This window comes from Ailuropoda melanoleuca, chromosome 4, assembly GCF_002007445.2.
Source record: "Ailuropoda melanoleuca isolate Jingjing chromosome 4, ASM200744v2, whole genome shotgun sequence".
In the NCBI taxonomy this organism is placed as follows: Eukaryota; Metazoa; Chordata; class Mammalia; order Carnivora; family Ursidae; genus Ailuropoda; species Ailuropoda melanoleuca.
Window position 1 is genome coordinate 28257892 of NC_048221.1, and position 14615 is coordinate 28272506.

General features: G+C 37.2%; 1 pseudogene; it reads left to right on the top strand.

The window, feature by feature from the left end:
• The first annotated feature begins 5036 nt into the window (after positions 1-5036).
• On the top strand, positions 5037-12575 carry LOC100471502 (annotated as a pseudogene).
• The last annotated feature ends 2040 nt before the right edge of the window (positions 12576-14615 follow it).

Sequence of the window (14615 nt, forward strand, 5' to 3'; positions counted from 1 at the left end):
GTTAAAGATTTTGTTTTTAATAACCTTCCAATCACAAAGCAATATAATGATAATTATAATAATAGCTGACATTTGCTGAAGGTTTAGTAAGTACCAGGCATGGTGCAAAGCATGCTTTACAACAATTAAATTATTTCATCATCACCATACACTATACAGTAGATTTGTTATCATTGCCATTAGCTAGGTTTAGAGGTTTAGAGAGCTCCAACACATAGATAGCTCTGGAAAGAGTAATGATTTCAACCTGGGCAGAGCCCATTATTTTAACTGCTACATCCATTAGAGAGCTAGAACCTGGTGTGGCATAGATAGAGGTTTTAAAAATTTGAAGGGAGGGGCGCCTGGGTGGCACAGCGGTTAAGCGTCTGCCTTCGGCTCAGGGCGTGATCCCGGCGTTATGGGATCGAGCCCCACATCAGGCTCCTCTGCTGTGAGCCTGCTTCTTCCTCTCCCACTCCCCCTGCTTGTGTACCCTCTCTCGCTGGCTGTCTCTATCTCTGTCAAATAAATAAATAAAATCTTTAAAAAAAAAATTAAAATTAAAAAAAAATTTGAAGGGAAGTTAAGTAGTCTGACCCCTTAGAAAGCTGGAGTCCCCTAAAGCCAGGGAAATGGAAAGGCTCAATGAAGATGAACACCTGTGCCCCATTCCCACACAGAGCTTATAGGATGACAAGATCTTAAGTGGGATAAGTATGAGGGGCTCTAGGGGACTCAGCACCAGGCTTAAAGGTCTTGAAAGATGGTATGAAGTCCCAGTATCCAGGTCTGTCATGGATAAAAGGGAAGAGGGGTGCCTTCAGAATTCCCCTCCCTCAAAAATAAATAAATAAATAAATAAATAAATAAATAAATAAATAAAATACATAAAATAAAATAAAAATAAAAGAATTCCACTCCCTCAAATGAATCCAGGTGAGGGAGAAACAGTCACCAGGGGAGGGAGGGAGAAACTGGTCTTCCCAGACACTCATAAGTCCCTAGGACCATTTTCAGCACTGAGAGGAAGAGAGGCAAAATAATGCTGAGTAGACACCATGCCAACTAGATTGTTGAGGTCTAAGTTAGATGAAATTTAATTTGGCAAACTAAAAAAATACCTGTTTCCTTGAAACCAAGAATCATTGAGCAAATTCTTAGTGCAAAGTTGGGGGGGAGGGGCATGGAGAGGGATGATGAAGAGATGCTATCTGGTGATGAAACAAAAAACAAGTTTATGTTTCTAGTTTGAAGGAGTAGAGGAGTAGAGGACATTGGAGGAACCAGTTCTGAGGAATGGTGGGGGAGTGTTGATGTAAATAACCTACTCAATCTTCATATATCATAGCAGGAAGTTACTCAACACCTAAGAACCCAGACCAAAACCTGCTTTCTGTTTCGGTGCTGAGCAGTACTGGAACCAAACTATAAATAACTTAGTTCCTTGCTCCAGAGAATACCTGTTACTGGTAGATAAGACCAAACTAACTACGTAGCTTACTTACCAAGACTAACAGCTTGCTCATCAACATTTGCTTCGAAGTATCATCTCATGTCCACCAATCTAAAATTAGTATCCCCCAACTCAGCCCAATTCCAATCAATTTCTGCCTTGCAAGACTTGCACGACTTGCCTTAAATCACCCAAAACTTTATACATATCCTTCTCTGATCTTCCCTTTCTGAGACTCTAGTAAGATTCTGGGAAAGTGATCTTCCTACAGTAGTAAATCTAATAAACTTAAATTTGCTTGATAAACAAGGTTTTCTAGCAGTCTTTCTGAGGAGTCGGCAGTCAAGAATCCAAAGTAAATAAACTAAAAAGTAATAGGAAATGAAAAACATTTAAAGGTACTGAAGTAATCCCCTGAAAACAGAAATGGTTAAAAGAGTCTCCCTCTGGTGGTGGGGAGGGATGGAGCAGGGGACAATTGCATTTCCGGTTAAGCCTTTCTGTACCAATAGCTTTTTAAACCATGTGGGCGTAGTACTATGGTAAAATATGTTTAAAAGTTTTAAATATTAGTAACAGTAACCCAGTGGCTAGCAGGCCATTTCCCTAAACCTCTGTTTATACCAGGAGAGCTGGTATTCCTCTTTCTGGATTCAGCCCTGAAAACATAATGTAATACTGAGCTAACGAAGAAACATTACAAGTTATGTCCATCCCCGTGGCACAAACATAAAAGTCACGGCTAATAGACACATTTTACAAGCACAGAAATGAGGCCAAGAGAATCGAAAATATTGCCCGAGTCCATAATGCACCCTTTACCTGCTGCTGTAGAGCTTTCTAGGTAATCATGATGTATGTGAATTGATCTTATCTGGGATTGGGTCCCCTTCCCCGAACTGCTCTCACCACACACACCCCCAGCCGATTCCTACTCTTAACTCACCTTCAAAGAGAAAAGATCACAAGGGAAGAAGTCATTTTTCTTAGAGGCCAGACCTTTTCCCTCATCCCCAATTATTTTTTAACCTTAAACCTTAGAGAGGAAATTACCTTTTCAGATTGGAAACCCCGAGTTTCTGCCTTGCTCCAACCTGAATTTACATATTGAGTACCTTGCGATGAGGGCACTGTGTTCGAGAAGTATTAGGAAGGCTGATGGGGGAACAAGTGGGGGTTATGGAAGTCCGTTGAGAGGTCTCAGCAGACCAAATGCACATAGGCTTCGGTTCAAAGAATAAATACGTATGCGAAGAACTTCTTTGAGAGTGCATTTTTGGAAAAACACACACACATACATACATAAATGGCAGGTGCAAAGAGCCTCTTTCTACAGTCAAAGACCATAAAGGAAGTTGAGTCTGGATCTCAGAATGTCCTCTTCCCTGAACCTTGAAACAAAAAGAAACTATCCACTGAGTCAAGTTCCCCTCACCTCAGAATCCAATCCCAGAATTGGCTAAGAGACACATTCAGGACAGTGATGCAGCTTATTTTTTTAAAATACTCCAACCCCTTGTTGAGGTGAAAGCTAGTAGAAATACTAGGAAGTGTGCACTGAATAATCATTCCTTTAACAATATCCACTGAGCATCTCCACACGGCAGGCACAGCTCCACACACTAGGGATGGGGGTGAACAAGACCAGAGTCTCTGACCACAAAAAGTCCAAAACTAGTCATCTGGACACAGTGGGCACATCATAAATATCATGTGATCAAAGGAATCAATAAATAAATTTAAATATTAAGTCAAAAGACAATAAAATCACTCTTGGGTGTTAGACTTTTCTAATTCTCTTACACACTTAAAAATGCTAATACAAAGTAGCTAAGATGGAAAAATAGTCAATGATGGGAAATATATGTGATACTACCTTAGAGAAAAAGGACAATACAAACTCTGTATATGGTTTTATTTGTTAACAAGAAACACATAGGAGAGGGGGAATCTATAATGCAACAATCCAAAATGTTAACTGTGCTTTTCTTTAAGTAATTTCTAATTATTTGTTTTCATATTTTTACCTTTCCCTTTTGTTCAATTTTTCTGTACTAAGCACACATTGTTTGTATAAGGGGGCAAACTGTTTTTATGAGAGGAAAATATCGCTATGGTCATTCTGCCTTTAGCAATGGAACTAAGAGATCCTCAGAAAACAGACTGTTGACAAGCTAACTAGTGTCTATGAGCTTTGCCCTCCATATCACAAGACAACTTTATTTTCCTTTCTCAAATCTCATCTCTGTGTGGCATGATGGAGTTGCTAATGTTCAGAAAAGGACTCTGAGTCCAGGAAGAAACCGCCACAGCACAGAATGCAGGAAACAATGAGGAACTTGTTTCGGGCAGCGTGCATCTGGCACAGGGGGGCTCTTAAAATCACACACGGCTGGAAATGTTATCAAATGCTTGCTTGCTGGGTTTTAAAAATGTTTTTAAATTTCTTCAGTTCCCTAACTGATGAAACCATAATAGTATATTTCATATTTACTTTCGCAGGTCTCATGGAACAAATGGACACTAACAATTACAATAAAAGCTAATGTTGCTGCATACCTGCTGGATGCCAGGCACTATGCTATACTTTGTACATGCATTACTTCATTTAACTCTCTGTCCCATGAAATAGGACTACTACCCATCACACTGAAAGACAAAGAGACAAAGGGCAGCGGGTAAGGAACTTGCCCAAGATCACAACACTAGGTGGCAGAGGTGGCCTCAAACCCAGGTCTGGCTGCATCTCAGACTCCTAAGGACTAAGATTCTTAATTATTAACTATGATTTTCTTTGCCTGTAACAACAAGAAATTTCCCAACACGATATTACATATTTTTTCCAAAAACTTGGAAGAAAAATCCAAGGCTTAAGCTTTAGCAACCTCTACTTAACCTTTCACCCATCTCATTTTTTCAAGAAAGTGAGGCTTTAGAGAAGGAAACATGCTAAAATATATATATTTTTAAGACTGACAGAAGTAACTGTTACATATTATGTGATCATTTCCACATCACTTTTTGTCTTGTATCTTGTACTGAAAAAACACATGCCATACCATTATTGGGTATTTCCACCAGTCTCAAGGGGTCCAATATAGAAAACTGTGTAGGCAGGATAATATTCCTTTTGATGAATTTATTGCTTCAACTTAACATTTAAAACGTAGTGAAAAGAATCAATAAGCATATACTTTTCTTGGGACTCATAAACATTTATTTAAACAAACTCGAAGTTCCTTTTGTGTATATTCAACACATAAACAGCCTGAAATTGGAAACTGGATCTATTCCCTTAAAAATCCCTGATGAAATCAAAGTAAATGGAAAAGGGATTGTATGAGACAACAATGGCATGTATCACTCAAGGAGCATTATCCCATTCTATTATTTGATAATTATGTAAACTGGAGAGGTCAGATTTGGATAAAATGTCCCACTTCTATTCATGGTCATTAGAGCAAAGAGGAGTGGTTCTCAAGCTCAGAACTCTTAAGAAAAATTGAGACTCACAACCTCCCATTTCAGAGATTCTGCCCACTTCGGGCATCGGGGAATTGCTATTTGACAAGTGTCCCCTGGGATTTCATGCAGGTGGCACATGGCTTACACTGTGAGATACTGCTGTGAACAAGAGCGAATAAAAGCATGGGCGCAAGAGCGCACCACACCTGTTTGCATTGTGGCCCTATCACCTACAAATAAGGTGTCCTTCGTCAAGTAACTTAATCTAGAGTCTCTAAGCCTCAGTTTCTTCATTTGTGAAATGGAAAGATAGCAAGAGTATCTTACAGAGTTGTGAGAATTTTTTAAAAGATTATATATATATATATAATATCCATCCATATGATATCCATATACAGAGAGAAACTAACCACACTGTCTAACACAGAGTAAATGCTCAAACACTCTAGCTTGCTAATATTAAATTATTATTTTAAAAGAGGAAGCCCCAGAGCTCTAAAACCTCCTGCTGTCATGTTCTCTTTATTTCTCAGTCTCCTCTTAGGGATATTGATTTGCCTTCATATTTTCTCTTTGTTAAATCTTCCATGAATATTAACTTTAACTCGCTTTGATCATAAGGTCTCCAAACTTGGTAAATGCAGTATTAGGCATTCAAATAGTTCTCTCTACACTTCAAAATATTAGAACATTAGGAGAATCTGTTGCCTAATTTGGTCTTAGTTGGTACAATAACTGTACCTGGTCTCCCTGGATCCATTTAGGTGGTGAATAAAATAAATCCCAAAGCACAGAAGATCAATGGATTAGTTATCAAAGTATTGTGCAGACATTTTTTACTAAGAGCATTCTCCATATCTGTTTGATTTTTTTAAAGGTTATACACATGCACCCAAGAATTGATACTATACTGTTTCCTTCCACTATCTTTGAATAATAGTTGGACTTTCCATTTCTTTTTTTTTTTAAAAAACATTTTATTTATTTGACAGAGAGAGACACAGCGAGAGAGGGAACACAAGCAGAGGGAGGGGGAGAAGAAGGTTTCCTGCTGAGCAGGGAGCCCGACATGGGGCTCGATCCCAGAACCCTGGGATCAGGCCCTGAGCCAAAGGCAGACGCTTAACAACTGAGCCATCCCGGCGCCCTCTGGATTTTCGATTTCTAAACATTATAAAATCTTTGCCTAAAACATTATGCTATAGTTTGGATTACAGAGCATGGTAAAAATGCTTTAATATTGAAATTCAGGTTTCCAGGGGATTTGTGTTTTTTACTTTTTATTGATATATAATATTCATATAGTTAAGTACACAAATCTTAAGGACACTGGTCGATTAATTTTGACCAAGTAAACACACTCCTGTAACCCCCAGTGCGACTGAGATTTAGAACACCACCAGCACCACAGAAAGTTCTCTCTTGCCCCCTCAGTCATTACTACCCCCACAGGAAACCACTACTGACCTGCATCACCCTGATTAAATTCATCTACTTCCGAACTTTAAATAAATGGAATCATGAAGTATGGATTTCCCCTTTAGGATTAAGTCTGTGAGATGCAACTATATTTTTGTTTGAAATGGTAGTCCATATTTCTTTTGTACATATACCATATTCCATTGTATGCAATGTGTCACAAATTATCAATCTACAGACATTTCTGTTTGGGGCTATTATGAATAAAGTGACTGAACATTCTTGCCCATGTTTTTCAGCATACATGTGCATATAGGGCAGAATTGCTGGGTGGTAGGGTAGGCATGTGTTTAGTTTTAGTTAACGTTGCCAAAAAAAAAAAAAAGATTTAATCAGTTTACATTCCCACAAGCAGCATATAGAGCTCCAGTCACTCAACATTCTCACCTATTTTGGTATTCTCTGTCTTTTCATTCTAGTCATGTTGGAGGATATGTAGTGATAATGCACTGTTTTCTTCTGCATTTTTCTCATGACTGATTAAACTGATCATCTTTTCTTATCTGTATTGGACATTTGCATACCATTTTTTAAAATCCCTCAGGTTTTTGCCAATTTTTGTTTTGAGTTATCCATTTTTGTTTTTTACTTTTAATAAATTTGGGGAGATAATTTTAGACTTACAGCAAAGTTGTAAAGATAATGCAAGGACTTCCAACGTACCCCTCACCTACTTTCACCTGGTGCTAACCTTTTACCTTACCATGGTGCATTTGTTAAAGCTTAGAAACCCACATTGGTACATTTTTATTAACTAAACTTCAGGCTTTATTTGGATGTCCATTTTTTCCACTATAATGTTCTTTTTCCTTTCCATAATCCAAACCCAGCTAGCACATTGCATTTAATCATTATGTCTCATTAGTCTCCTCTAGTCTATAAGAGTTTCTTAGTCTTTTCTTATTTTTCATGACCTCGACGGTTTTGAGAGGTATCAGTCAGGTATTTTGTAGAATGTCCCTCAATTTGAATTTGCCTATTGTTTTCTTATGATTGGATAGAGACTGCGGATTTTGGAAAGAATAATCTGACATTTGTCAACACTTACTTTATGACTCAGAGAATGGTTTACTTTAATAAATATTCCATGTGCCGTGAAAACGAATGTATATATTTTGCATTTGTTGAGTGCAATGTTATACAACACACACATACACACACAGGCAAGTTTGTTAATTATATTGCTCAAATATTCTATATCTGCTAAATTTTTTGTTTGAGAAAGGTGTTAAAATCTCTCACTATGATAATTATGGATTTGTCTACTCCTTTTATTTATATCTGTTTTTGTTTTTATATGTTGGAGTCTATGTCATTAAGTGCACATAAATTTAAAATTGGTATATCTTCTTGTTGAATTGTCCCATTAATAATTATAAAATGACTCTTTTTATCTCTAGTAATAGTTTTTGCAACAACCTCAAAATCTGTCTACTACTGGTACAGATAAACCATCTTTCTATGGTTAGCATTTACATGCTGTATCATTTTCCATTTTTTCATTTCAGCTTTTCTGTGTCTTTATGTTTAAGGCATATTTCTTATAAGCAGTATATAGTTGTTTCTTTAAATCCAGTGCGACTGAGATTTAGAACATGGAAGCGCGATTAAAAGCAATCCTTGTTTTTAATTGAAATATTTTACCCATTCACATGTAATATAATTACAGATCTTCCTCAAACTCATAATGGGGTTGCATCCTGATAAATCCATTGTAAGTTGAAAATATGATAGCTGAAAATGCATTTGATTCACCGAACCCATCAAACATCGTAGCCTACCTTAAACATGTTCAGAACATTTACACTGGCCTACAGTTGGACAAAATCATCTAACACAAAGCCTAGTCTACAATAAAGTGTTGAATATCTCATGTGATTTATTGAACACTCTACTGAAAGTGAAAAACAGAATGACTGAGTATAGAATGGTTGTAAGTGTATTGTTTGTTTACCTTCATGATTCTGTGCTTAACTGAGTGCCAGGGCTGCCACTCCCAGCAACACAAGACAGCACCAGCCTGCATATCACTAGCTTGGGAAAATGTCGAAATTCAGAATTTGAAGTACAATTTCTACAGAAGTCAGATTGCTTTCACACCCAAAAAATCCTGTCAAGTCATCATAAATCAGAGACTCTGTACTACTATATTTGAATTTTAATCTGCCACATTACTATTTTTCATGTATCTGATCTTCTTTTGTTCTTTTTTCCTCCTTTCTTGCATTCTGCTTGATTAATCAATTATTTTACCATTCCATTTTCTCCCTTTTATTAGATTGTTATAGATTTTTTTTGTTCATTATTTACCTTAACTACCACAACATACATTCAGAACTTAATAATCTACCTTAAATTAGCAATTGTACCACTTCCCTGATAATGCAAGACTCTCACACCTTAATTCCCATTACTCTTTTTCTGCCTTTTGTACTACTGCTGTCAGGTACTTTAATTCTGCATATTGTTTATTTTTTAAATTATTTATTTATTTTAGCTGGGGAGGGGCAGAGAGAGAGAAGGAGAGAGAGTCTTTGAGGAACAAGGCAAGCTCAGGGTCCCCTTACTACTCCCTGATCTTAACTCACTCCCTAGAGGGAGACAGAGTCTTAAGCAGACTCCATGCTGAGCATAGAGGCCCACACGGGGCTCAATCCCACAACCCTGAGATTATGAACTGAGCTGAAACCACAAGTTCAACATTTAACCAACTGTGCCACCAAGCACCCCAATTCTGCATATTGTTTAAACCCACTAGACCTTATTACTATTGACTTAAAGAGTCAATATATATTTGGAGTTATCCATATATTTATCTTTTCTGCTGCTCTTCATTCCTTCCTGCGTTTCCATGCTAAGATCATTAACTTTCTTTTTTTTTTTTTAAGATTTTATTTATTTACTTGAGAGACAGAGAGCACACAAGCCAGGCGGAGAGGCAGAGAGAGAAGCAGACTCTCCACTGAGCAGGGAACCCGATGCGGGGCTCCATCCCAGGACCCTGGGACCATGACCTGAGCTGAAGGCAGACACTTAACTGACTGAGCCTGCCAGGCGCCCCTAAGATCATTAACTTTCTGCAAAGAATTTCCCTTAGTGCCTATCTTAGTATGGGCTTTCTAGCAATGATTTCTCTCCATGTTTATTTGAATGAAAGTGTCTTTATTTCACCCTTTATTTTTGAAAGGTTTTTTCACCAGACGCAGAAGTCTTCTTTAGCAATTATTTTCTTCCTGGTGTTTATATATATATATAGATATATAGATATATATATCTATATATATATATCTATATATATATCATTGGTTATCTGCTAGCTCTCATCATTTTTTTTAAAGTTAAATTCAATTAATTAACATATAATGTATTATCAGTTTCAGAGGGAGAGTTCAGTGATTCATTATTCTTATATAATACCCAGTGCTACTCCTTAATGTCTATCACCCAGTTACCCCATCCCCCCACCTCCCCTCAAGCAAACTTCAGTTTGTTTCCTATGATTAAGAGTCTCTTATGGTTTGTCTCCCTTTCTGATTTTGTTGTTTTATTTTCTCATCATTTTTTTTTGAAAGGTCGTCAGTTTATTGTTGCTCTTTTAGAGGACATTCACCTATTTTTTTCTTGGAATATGATTTAGATGTTCTCTTTAAAGGCGTCATCATTTTTTGCAGTGATATTTTGTATTTATTCTGTTTGGGATTTATAAGGCTTCATGAATCTGCAGTTCGATATCTTTCATTAGTTTTGAAAATTATTTGGCCATTGTATCTTCAATATTTCTTCTGCTTCATTTTCCCTCTTACACATTAGATATTTTTACAAAGTTTTATGTGGGCTCTATGCTCTTATCTTTATTTTCTATTTATTTCTCCTCTCTGCACTTCAAGCAATATTTTCTACCTACCTACTTTCAGCTCATTAACTCTCTATTCTGCTGTGTTTAATCTGCAGTTAAACTCATTTTTGGACTTCTTAATTCTTTCTGCTCTAGAACTTTTATTTAGTTATACTTCTAGATTTTAATTTCATGGTGACATTCTCTATTATTTTACTTCATTTATTTAACATGTTAACCATGCTATTTCTAAATTATATCTGTTAACCCTGATATTGCATTGCTAACAGACCTATTTCTATTGTCAGGGTTTTTTTCATAGGCTTTTGTCATTTGGTCCTGTATCCTGGAAGAGCCAGTGATTTTGGACCAAATGCTGACATTAGGCATGAATGATTACAGAGACTATAGATGATGTTACAGTTCTCCAGAGAATATTTTATTTTCTTCGCCTAACAGGCAGGAAATTTTGATCCAATTAAAACTGAAATAATTGGAGGCTAGTTTTAAGACTTTGTGAGGGCTGGGGTGCTTGGGTGGGCCATCCAGTTAAGCATCTGACTCTTGATCTCAGCTCAGGTCTTGATCTCAGGGTCGTGAATTCAAGCCCTGCACTGGGCTCCATGCTAGGCATGGAGCCTACTTAATAAAAAATAAAAAAAGACTTTGTGAGGGCTGATTTATTACTGATTTATCCCTATCACCAGCCATGATATTTCAGAGGTCTATTTTTAAAACCTGGGGAATTTACTGAGATCTCTTCTCCTTGGCAGGTTCTAAATTAAAATTTTTGTCTCTCCTTAGCACTGTGAGGCTGCCAAAAGCTCTGATTAGCTTTTTAACTGCTTAGCAACTACTTTTTTCTGGGTTTCTTAGGCTCTCACTCCACTCATGCTCAAGCTTAGGAATTAGCCTTATGTTTCATTTTAGGTTAGAATAGATAATTCAAAGCAAACTTAGATTTGTTTCACCTTTCTCTTCATTTGAAGGGAAATTGTATAGAGAATTCCAGATCGTTTCTCTGAAATTCCTGTTTCTTAGGAATCTTGGCCTCATAAGTCTCAGCTACATTAATAGCCCTGAAGTTAAATTTGTGGTTCCCTATCCTAGCGATATTGCTGCAAGCTCTAGGTCTCTGCTTTCTCTTCAAGCTCTATTCCCCACAAGGGAAATTAACAAATGTTCCAAAAGCAAAAGCATCAGTAAATGTAGGACTCATCTTATGCTTGTCCCCCATCTTCTTGAGGTGCTGGCCCTTCAAGTTTTGGACACTTTGATTATTGTCTGATGGCTTCAAACAGTTATTGTTTTGAATTTTATTGAGATTTTATAGTTTTGCTCAGTGGGGAGGTTATTCTAATACTAGAGAATTAGGTTTTAATTTACCTTCCTGTTGCTCAACCAGTAACAAAGTTGAAATTAACCTTTAAGTAGAGTGATACTATATCCCAGTTTAGTATCTGGGATGCTTCTGATTTATGGCTCTTATTCTGAAACAACAATCATTTGTGCCCTCTTTCACTCTCAGAACTGTCCACTATGCAATAAATGATATGATTATCCTGCCTCTAAAAGTTATTTTATCTTTCTTCTGGCCTCCATTAAAATAGTCATTAATTATGTATAAAAGAATGCCAAATGACCAAAAAATAAAAAGTAAAAAAAAGAGAGATTTTGCTCTTTTGCAGTTACTGCAGCATGAGGCACAGTGAGGAGCAAAGTGTCCTGTGACACCCTTTACAAGGCAGTGCAGGAGTCCCACACAGGAACCAGTGGAAGCACCAGAAGTTTTTGGACACCATGGAGTAGCAGATCAACTTGAAGAACTATGATGCTCAGAATGACAAATGCTTCTTGGGCACCATCAGGCTTAAGTTCATTCCCTGCCCCAAGTTCTCTGTGTGTGTTGTGGGGGACCAGCAGCACTATGATAAGGCCAAGCTGTGGATATCTCCCACGTGGACATTGAAACATCAAAGAACCTCAACAAGAATAACAAATTCGTCAAGATGTTGGTCAAGAAGTACGATGCCTTTTTGGCTTTGGAATATCTGATCAAGCAGATCCCATGAATCCTGGGCCGAGGCCTGAATAAGTCTGGCAAGTTTCCTTCTTTACTGACCCAAAATAAGAACATGGTGGCCAAAGTTGATGAAGTGAAGTCTCATAATCAAATTCTAAATGAGGAAGGTGTTGTGTCTGGCAGCAGAAATTGGCCACACATAGATGATAAATGATGGGCTTTTGTACAATGTCTGCTTAGCTGTCAATTTTCTCGTGTCATTGTTCAAAAAGAATTGGCAGAATGTCTGGGCTTTATACATTAAGAGCACCATGGGCAAGCCCCAGTGCTTACACTAAGACACAGCTTAATAAACCTTACTGCCACCATTAACACACACACACACACCCATACACACACACAGATTTCATATATATTATTTGTGCATGTCTTAGAATTAGTATTTCTTCTATTTACTTGAATATCTGATACATCAATCAGAAAAAGAAGTTTATAAATTTAAAAGATCAAGGCGATTTCCACATATTCAAGTAGATAATCAATTCCAATTGTCTAAAAAGTTATCTATCATATGTGAAAACATAAACATGGATATGAATATGATGCATTCACAAAAGTCAACTGGTTTTCTACATATGTAATTTTCATAATCTCTTAAGACTAGAAGAAACCTTAAAATGACTGAACTCAGCCATATATTCCTTTTACAGGTAAAGACATTGAGGTCCCAAAAGTTAATTTAGGGTGACAACATCACAGATAGATCCTGAACTCTTCTGACTCCCAGTTCAATACAATTCCATCTCTATAAACTACCCCACCCAATGTTTTCCTATTAGCAAACTCTTCCTGTTCCTATAACAACAAATACTTCCCACTACTATGTCCTAGTACACAAAGATAAATGGTTTGGGAATCCTTCCATATTGAGTTACGTACAGGCAAGATTTATAAATTATAAAAAGGGCAAGATTTAGGCCTTTCATACTAGGCTATAAAGGGCAAGAGATCTTCCTGTGAATTTCATAAAGTAATCATTAATATTTCTATTCACTAAACATTTGCCAGAATACTTACTGGGTAGTCCCCAAGGATTTCAAGTTGCAGATGGTTCATTAGGATTCTTTGTTTATTTCAAATGGAAGAATTTACAGAGTACATGATTTATTAGGTAGCTACAGCAGACACATCTGGTGCCCTGACTCACATCCGCCTAGCCTTACATCTGATTTTAACCAGGTCAGAATAGATAATTCCATGCAAAACTGGATTTGCTTCACCTGATAGCATCTCACCTGTAGCCCACACAGTATCTCTATTTTCTTCCCCATGGTTGTTTTGGATACTAGCAGGAGTTTTCTTGGACCTTACATATGAGCAGGGAAAGAGCAGGGAGCAATGTTGACCAATGAGCAAGAGTTAATGGATAAACATTCCTGCCTCCTAATCATTGTGTAGTCAATTCTGAGAGGCATTCTATGTGTTTCTTAGGATGTTTCGGTAGAATGAAGCTCTGTTGTCCACAATGGCAGTCTCAAAACATCACCCTTATATTTCTCCTTTTTCTCATTTCCAATCTCATTCTTCCTACTCCCTCATTCCTGCTCCAACAGCACCTCTCAAATAAACATGCACACAAGTATTTGTGTCAGGGTATGCTTTTGGAGGAGCCCCAGCCACATGACGCTCAAACACTAAATCTTCCACTTACAAATGTCCTTGTTTCAAACCTCTCAACTTCAGTTTCAAGTACGAAGGCTCCTCCACAGCTTCTATTTCTATGGCATGTTTGGCTAGACCGTAAAGGATAATAACTATAATGAATGTGTTCTATTATGATGCCATCTAGTGGCAAGGATGAATCAAAACTCATGGCATCCAAGTGACCATGTTGTAAATATTAAATTTAAACCCTGGTAATTTCACATTACATGAGATAGATACATTCAAGAGCAGGCAATCTTACCACAATTCCACTGAAGGTCAAAAAGATAAATGTTTGTGACAGGATATTAAAAGGTTGGGATAATTTTATGATATGTAGGTAACACAAGCTAAGACAATGATAAAGATAATCAAATCTCACGCATGAAAAGGCAAAAGCTAATCGCCTACAAGGTCAGGTAGAGCTCTACCTCTATGTTTTGATTTAGCTGAGCATAAAGCCATATTAACCACACAAAATTGGTTCGCACATTATAGAAATCTGCCCCAACAGCCAGTGCTAAAGAGATCTCAGGGTAGAAATAAGCAGTAACATGAAATAATAATAATAATAATAATAATAACAACAACAACAACAGCTACCATTTAATGAGTACTTATTACGTTCCAGGTCTTATGCTAAATATTTTATCCATGTGACCTCATTTAATTTT